Here is an 8,642-nt window from a genome sequence, read left to right as displayed (position 1 = left end):
TGACTTCCTGTGAAAATGCAGAGCAAGAAGTGTTACCACTTCCTTTCATTTTCCTTCTCATCTTTCATCTAGACTTGTAAGAATCCCAGTGGATGTTGTTCAAAATACCGAGCCAAGCAGCATTTTTCAGTCCTAATTAGTTGAGGACTTTAGAGTGCCCCAAACGGCAAAGGAAGCGTGGGTGGAGAAGGTTAAAACTGAGCCCTCTGGGATGGGGGTTATTTTTGAGTTGTGTTATGCAGCATGGGTAATTCTAAGGTCCACTGCTTTACTGTAATCTTGTGCGAAGTGAGACCCCTTATGTGGTTAACCACCCATTACTGTCTGCAGCTCTAGACACAAAACAGTCGATAGAACAGGAAAGAAGTCTGGGCTTTCAGTTAAAGTTTATATTACTTTCTAAAATTTGTAAGATGGGGAACAAATGCGACTCAAATGATTGTGGTGGTTGAAAGACAAAGAAATTCATGGTAAAGCAAACAAATGTGAGGTTCTTCATGCGAGAATAGGCTGGTGCACAGCGGCCGAGAGGATGTACTCACGGGAATACCATTTGCATTAAGAAGGAAATTACTGCTGTTATTTTGATATTGCTGAGTGTTGCTGAGTGTCTCTACATTGTTGTTTTCTGTTTTTATATTATTTCTTTACGTACAAGTATGTGAAATATTATGTTTGTTTTGCTTTCATGATTGTGGAAACTGATTGCATGTTTCATTGTTTAATCAAATGACTATTATTATTATTATTATCATTGTTAATGGCTATTTGTATGTGTGATTTAGATGCAAAATTCAATTCAAATATTGTTTAAAAAAAAGAAGGAAATTACAGTAAAAGCCACTGAAATCACTCACAGTACTTTTCCACTGTACTTTGCGGCCTGTTCTTCATTTAGTTTCATGTCTGCATAGCAAATTGTTTACAAGTGAACACTACATTCAGATATACATTAATCATCCACATGCTATATTTAGTCTTGGAGTAGAGCCGGCAGTGATGCAACTTGTTGTCCAGATGCAGACAGACCTTCAAAACAGCACAACCACGACTGAAAACAGTGAAGTCATGGGAAAGAAAACAGACACACCCACCTCAGAGGGGAGCGCGACGATGCTGTTAACATGTCTGTCCCTTCAGGAGACAGGCAGTCAGGCCCAGGAGAACCTCAACACTGGAATCCTCCCACACAGTGAAAACAGACATGGAGGCTCCGGCTGTGAACATGACGAGACAAGAGGCAGAGGTGTTTATGACCTTCTTAATTTCTGTATTATTTATGCTTTGATAAGGAACTGAAAGAAAAGCACTGCGTGTATCCAACTATCTCTATCAAATGTCATGTTGTGCAATGGAAAAGAAAATGAAAAGGTCGACATATCCCCCATTTTCTGACACACAGTGAGGCCGGTTTGGACAGCAATGTTATGACCTGCACCAGTCATTGGGGAATAAAAGAGAAGAAAAGAAAAGCATGGTGTGTTTGTTATGGCCAAAAACGGCCAGAATCACTCAGTGTGCAGAGGCCCTTAAATAGGTTTTATAACAAGCTGAAAAAACACACAGGAGGGTAGAGCTCGACTCGTCTCTGCCTGGAATGACTGGCAAACTCACTAATCAGCTACCAGGGGAGGAAGTTACTGTTTCTAACCAATAAATAATCCAGTACATAACACCTCATAGATGTAATAAGGACAACTGGGTATCACGTTCAAACACGGCGTCCAATTTAATCCTGTGAAAGTTCTGTGGGCGCATACGCCTCAGTGTTGCTTCCTCACACACCTCACTCAGATGATGCTCAGTAAAGTCCTTCTCCAGCTGAGGAACACTACGAATCATTTCAGGAGAGTTTGTGACACAGAGAAAAATAAACGTGCATTCACTTTATGCTAAGCTAAGCTAACCAGCTGTTGCTTAGTAATGACCATCCAGACATGAGACTGGCATCAACTCTCAACCACAAAGTGAGGAAATGTATTTCTTAAATGTATGTTCCTTGTCAACTTGTAGCTTGTTTACCTCTCCAAAAAGTTTCTTCCCCTCCACCTTTTCTATTCTATTCTTTTAATTCACTGACATTTAAAACAAAACTTACAAATTAAAATTGGTTGTATTTTCTGTAAGACCTTGAATTCTGTGTCTTAAGATGACACATTTCTTACTGTCCTGCATACATGCAGCATTTATTGAATATTCTTGCTTGTACTACACATGATAGGGAATACTTTTTACTTTATGTAGATTTGACGATAACAAGGATGGAGTCCCTGTGCTGAAGACAAAACAGCTCCATTAGGAACATGCAGCGCATTTATGGTTGACAGGAAATTGGTTTTCATGGGAAAAAAAACTCAAACGCGATGGGCAAAGAGGAATTACATCAAATGAGAGGAAAAAACAGGAAACTTTAACTTGATAAAGCTGAGTGTTTGGTGACCCCTACATATTTAAGATCAACAAGTCATTTAACCTGCTGATATCGGCTTATCTAACACAAGATATACCGGAATCCCAAGGGAAAGGTGGCTGCTTTTTACCTTTTAAAAAGTTCTCATAGCTCATAGTTAGTAAATGGGTATGTGTCGGGTTTTATAATCATTGAGATATTTTATTCACATTAATCCGCATAAAACCTTTTAAAAATATACATTTAACCATTTGTTAACCGTTACATAAGAATTTAAACTGCAGTATATGGAAACACGTCTTGTCTGCAGCTGCAGGCAAAAGGCATTCACACATTTCTATAAGCACAAGTGAGATCACAAGTGAGGGGCTAAAGTGTGATATAAATGTGTTATGTGGTGTGCAAGAGCAAACACCTGCTCCACCCAGAGAAACTCAGAAAGGCTCTCTCAAGTTAAATCATTGTTATGGCACTAGAGGCCTCTGCAACTTATACATGCCAGTTCCTCTATACAGTATTTACACTAGAGCAATATACAGGCATTATTTTAAAGGGTACAGGGCAGGATAGAGAATACAACGTATTGCAGTATAACTGATTTCCTAGTTTTGTCTGTTGGCCAGGCCTGGTCTGCACAGTGTAGCACAGCCAAGCCACAGCTGCTGCTGCACAGCGTAAATATTTCACCCTTCATCGAAATACTCTCCCTTTTTTACTGGCACAAAGACATGCTGGAAGTCTGAAAAAACAAATCCTCTCTTTGTTTTCTCTCAGTGGCCTGATTCGCATTGCTCTCGGCCTTTTCATTTCACAGGTGTGCCTGCCATTAGACATTTCAGTCCAATATTTGTCACTGTGCTATTGTCTGTGCTCACTGGCAGTGACATCAGTTTGTTACTCAGTGGCAATTAATGGAATTTGTCTGTGACTAAAAAGTTTGCTCATGCATGCAATTGTGTGTATGGTTTTTGTGTGTGTGTGGGTGGGTGGGGGTGGGGGGGTAAGTCAGACACTTTGGTCATCCTCCCTTCTCTTTGAGACCTCTCTCTCACTTGTGGAGTCAACCAATCGTGTCCGATGGTGAAGGATTAATGATGAAGGAAAACAATTAGTAGTAGTCTGAAAGTAGAGACTGAAAGGAGAATCAGCATATCAAACAATGTGTGGTGTGTCTGTGGGAGGTGTGAAAGAAATGTTTTCTGTCTTTTCTCTACGTTGAAGATTCACCAGTGGATTTAAAATGTGTGAAAGCGATCACATAAGTAATATAATATGAAACCACTTTGGCAAGCGTATAGTAGGTTTTATGTTTCCTTAAACTTAGAGAAATACAAACAGAAGCATTCGGTGTAAAACCACAAATAAAAAGTGCGGGCCACCCTTTACACTCTCTGTGCTGCAGTTTCCTGGGGGAAAAAAAATGTTACAACTTGCAAACCTCGCAAAATTCACATACGTTTTGCGGGTTTGAGACCAGAAGGTTCACGACTCCCTCACACAGGAGTTTATGACTTTCTATAGCTGAAGAGGAAGGGTGAGTTTTTCCCCCGATGAGGGTTTTAATTGTTCCTACTGGTGCATCAACCAGCACCATTTCTACATCCAAGTACGTCCATGTTCACGTTTGACCTAAATCAGAGACACTCTCTGACTGTCTACACTAGCTCAGAAAAGCTCAACCAAAATGTAATGTTGTGTGATGTCATTCACACACCACACCCAATCTGTAATCACCTAGCAAGCAAACTGCCCAATATACAGAAAGAAGAAGTACGTTAACTCCAGCAGGGGATCTCCTCTCTTTCTTTCTTTCTTTCTTTCTTTCTTTCGTTCTTTGTTCGTGCTTTGCAGGCAAACATTTGTTAACTAAAAGATGTGAGAATGAGTGCATGTGCACCAACAAAACAGCCAAGCTAGCGGCTCTGTGAAGCTGTACTTGTATAACACAATAACAAAACTAACATGCTGATGTTTAGCAGGTATAATCTTTACCATGTTAGCACATTTGCTAATTAGAAGTAAATACAAAGTACAGCTGAGGCGTGAGGCGGATGGGAATGCTGTTTTGGAGGCATTTGGTCATGAACCAAATTATGGAACAAATTAAAGTTTTGCCATGATGGTGGCACTAGATAATAAGATGAGGGACCACCAAAGAATTATTATTCACCCTATTACATGCTTAGGCATGTCTTCAAGCTTCAAGAAGTACTTTAGTATCACTCATCTGCTTTCTTGCCGAAGGCTCAATGAAAATAACCATCTATTATCATGTAAAGCTCCTCTGTCTCCCCCTCCCCTCAAGTAAAAAATCTGGGTGTCGTCCTTGACGGCACTCTGTCTTTTCGAACACACATCAATAATGTCACCCGGTCAGCATACTTCCACGTACGCAACATTAATCGCCTCCGTCCTTCCCTCACCCCCGCCAGCACCGCCATCCTGGTCCACTCTCTGGTCACCTCCCGTCTGGATTATTGCAACTCACTTCTCTCTGGTCTCCCCCTCAAGTCCCTCCATAAACTGCAACTGGTTCAGAATGCTGCAGCCCGGATCATCACCAGGACCCCTTCTATCAGTCACATCACCCCTGTTCCCAGTCACATACCGCATCTCATATAAAATCCTCCTCCTAACCTTCAAAGCCCTCCATAACCTCGCCCCTCCATACCTGACTGAACTCCTCCACATAAACACACCCAGCCGGACTCTCAGATCATCATTCTCCATCAACCTCACGATCCCTCCTGCCCGTATGACCACCATGGGGTCCAGAGCCTTCAGCCGCTCTGCCCCCCGCCTCTGGAACTCCCTCCCACCGGACATCAGGAACATCAATACTTTGACCATCATCAAATCTCACCTCAAAACCCACCTGTTTACACAAGCCTACTCACTGTAACATCACTCTGCAGATCTTCCACCCCTTGGTTTTTTAAATTTTTTGACTTTTTAACTTGCTTTTTCACTGTTTGTTTTTAACTGTGTTGTACAGTGTCCTTGAGTGCCTTGAAAGGCGGCTATAAATAAAATGTATTATTATTATTATTATTATTATTAAAGCGTCTTTGGGTTTCTTGAATGGTGTTATATAAACCAAAGTTATTTTTTTCATTATTATCATTATAAACCCAACCCTTGCCACTCTCATGTCTGTGCTGTAAATATGAATGTGCAGCTGGTTAGTTTAGTTTAGCATAAAGACTAGAAACAGAGGGAAACAGCTCGCCATGTAAAACCACAGTAACTTCCCAGAGTCTCTGCTGACCCCGTGAAATAGTTAGACATATACATCCCTGTGAAACCACAACTTGCAGACTTTAAAGTTTTTGTACATGTATTAAACAGCCAAGATATAAAGTGTCAATGGGTGTGTTGTACAGGTGCTGGTAGGTGGTCTCCCCCTGAAAATACTAGGTGCATTTCAAAGATTTCAGCTTCTATAGATACAGTCAAGGCTGGCCCGTCACCCACAAGAGAACACCCTCTTACCTACAGTATTTTCAGTCACTCACTCACAACTGATTTATGGATTTAATGATTCCTTTGACAAGCCGCGCTGTACAACATTAATTACCAAGCTGCTCATTTCCTACCACAGATACCAAATGATGTCACAGGGGTATACAGTGCTGAGAGAGTGCAAAGCAAGTGGGTCAAATATTTATAGAGCTGGACGGAGACGAAGATCGTGCTGAGGAACTAAATTTGTGTGTGGTAAACAGTCTTGGGAGAATTGTGACCGATGACCTGAGCACTTCGAAGAGAAAATTTCTCCAGTAGAAGCTCCATGTGCTTTCCAGACCCTTTCTGTATTGTCGACCAGAATACTTAAATCCTAACAACGCACACATGGCAGCAGGGACTCTGACTGACTGGCTGGCTAGAGGCAGGATCATCTCATTAAAACCGCTGCTATCCAAACAGAACTCAGACTCGGCCCCCTATCCTTCCTGCTCTGCTCAATCATCTCCTTCATAAGCTTTCCACTGAAACCTTGTATTTAAACACAAACCCACTCCATCTGATCTTTAAACCTCATTCGACTTGAACACGGCAATGATCTGTTTACAGTGATTAAGGGCGGCATCTGCCCAAAACTGGTGAGAGTATCATGCATAAACACGTGACTCACAGCGAGGACAGTGGGAAAGGGATTTGGGGGATAATTGGATTGAATTGAAACAAGACGAGGACAGCGGAGCTGTTTCCAAAAAAGATCAGATTAAATAACGTGGAATCTCAAAGGCTAATCATGATAATAGTAACAGCAACCATGTGTTCAAATAAATTACCTTCTCCAGAAATGACACGGCTCTCCTTTCACTTCAGACAGCTCATCATAACAAACAATATAGTGGGATGAGACTATGCAGAAAGACATCAATTTCCGAGAAATCAACAAAAAAAAACAGCCCATAACACAATATGATTGCTTGGAGCTGTGACTGTTCTCTGTGAAAGTGTCCAGATGAGGTAGGCTTTGGGAGAGTTTCGGCTCTCTGGGAACAGAGAGCGGCGGCTAAGGTGCGTAGCTGCAAGGCTACAGTTACTCAGCCCAGAGGGTCAGACATAAGGCTGGAAAGAATATACTCCTTGTCCCCCGGCAACGTTTCACAGTGGCATACCTTGCATAGCTTCACAGCCCACAGTAACACGGGCAGTACTCAAGACAGCGGGGTGTTGGGGTCCCCTAGCCGCCATGTGCTGGGCCCCGTCACCGTTTTACCGCCCAGTCATACGGCCACTCACAGCAACTGGGGTCCCACAACTGTTTCACATCTCTGTTTCATACCTACAGCTTGAAATGACACATCATAAGCGACAGAGTGACCAACAGTGGCCAACAATCACGGGAGCCGGTCTGATGACAAGGTGGACTCATAAATCCGTCAAAAAGCACACTTGACGTCCTACTTTAACTGATTTTGTTGCGTTTGTTTTTTTTTATCATAAAACGGGCCTGAAACTTTTTATTAAGTTTTAGCCAGGATATGGGACAAAGGTCTGCTCAGAGCAGCCGTTAAAAGGGGGACATTTTAGAGGCGCTATCAGTTCATTCAGGGCAGTAAGTGAATTCACTCTCTGAGGCTTTTTTTTACATTTAGTTCAACTTTGGCAAACTTTGACCCGCCTCCATGCCATCTTCACAGCGATGACCTTTAATGGTGGCTCATTAGCTGCGTAGCACCAACCACTTGCATGGGATGCCTGTCTTTTTGGAGTTTATCCTGCTACACAAAACAGGAGTGGTTTGCAGACATAAGTTATTGTTACAAATGTATTTTTCTAAATAACCACGTGAACTTGCACCGAACTGACGCTGGCGCAACTGAGGAGCTCATTAGCTCTGACAGTTTTTTCCCCCTCTTCAGTAAATCGTTACTTAATGAAACAATGCAGAATCCCGAGAACATAATGCCATTGAGGAGTAGTTGAGAGAAGCTCAGAGAGCTATCATGTCTCAGAAACGCAGGTGAGTTTCCAACCTTTTGGTGCACAAGTGAACAAATATTCCGCAAAGACATGCAGATTCATTTTGCTGCATAACTTTCTGGTGTGACGTAACCTTGCGTGCATATTCTACAGTTTTATTTTGACTGTCAGCTAATCTCATGAAAAACAACGAGTTCATCGATATCTCAACTTTCCCATGCCTGTATGTCACGCTCATCTCCAAGCCCATTTGTTTCTACTCTTTAAAAACGGTTTTATTTCTTAAAAAGGCAAAACAATTCTCTAAAACAGCTGCAGTTTTTAGCAAACTGTAACCAAAAGGGAAGAAATAGTTGCAGCTGCAGTATCTGGGATGGTATGTATAGGTGTATGGAATATGAATTTGTGTAGCAGAATTATTTTATTATTATTATTATATTATTGTTTTCCCTTTAATCCTCCTCCTTTATATAGAATAGTTCAAAACCAGCTTCACCTCGACTGGCTACAGTAGTGAAATGTCGCTTACACATGCATCAGTATTAACAATGTAATAGTGTCATAAATAATAATATATCAGTCACAGGACACGTTTTTCTGCATAACCACTACTTTTACTTTTGATACTGTACTTTAAGTTTATAAAAGAGTATTCTTTGATTGTTGTATTGGTAATTAAGTAAAGGATCTGAATACGTCTTTTACCACTGGCTTGCACCTAGAAAAATATTGTCAAAATTGATGAGTTCACAAAGCCAGCAACTGAGTCATATAAACCATGAGTGTAATGGGTATT

The sequence above is a fragment of the Pempheris klunzingeri genome, chromosome 17, assembly GCF_042242105.1.
Source record: "Pempheris klunzingeri isolate RE-2024b chromosome 17, fPemKlu1.hap1, whole genome shotgun sequence".
In the NCBI taxonomy this organism is placed as follows: Eukaryota; Metazoa; Chordata; class Actinopteri; order Acropomatiformes; family Pempheridae; genus Pempheris; species Pempheris klunzingeri.
The sequence above is the reverse complement of the archived record's forward strand: the minus strand, read 5'-3'. Positions refer to the sequence as shown.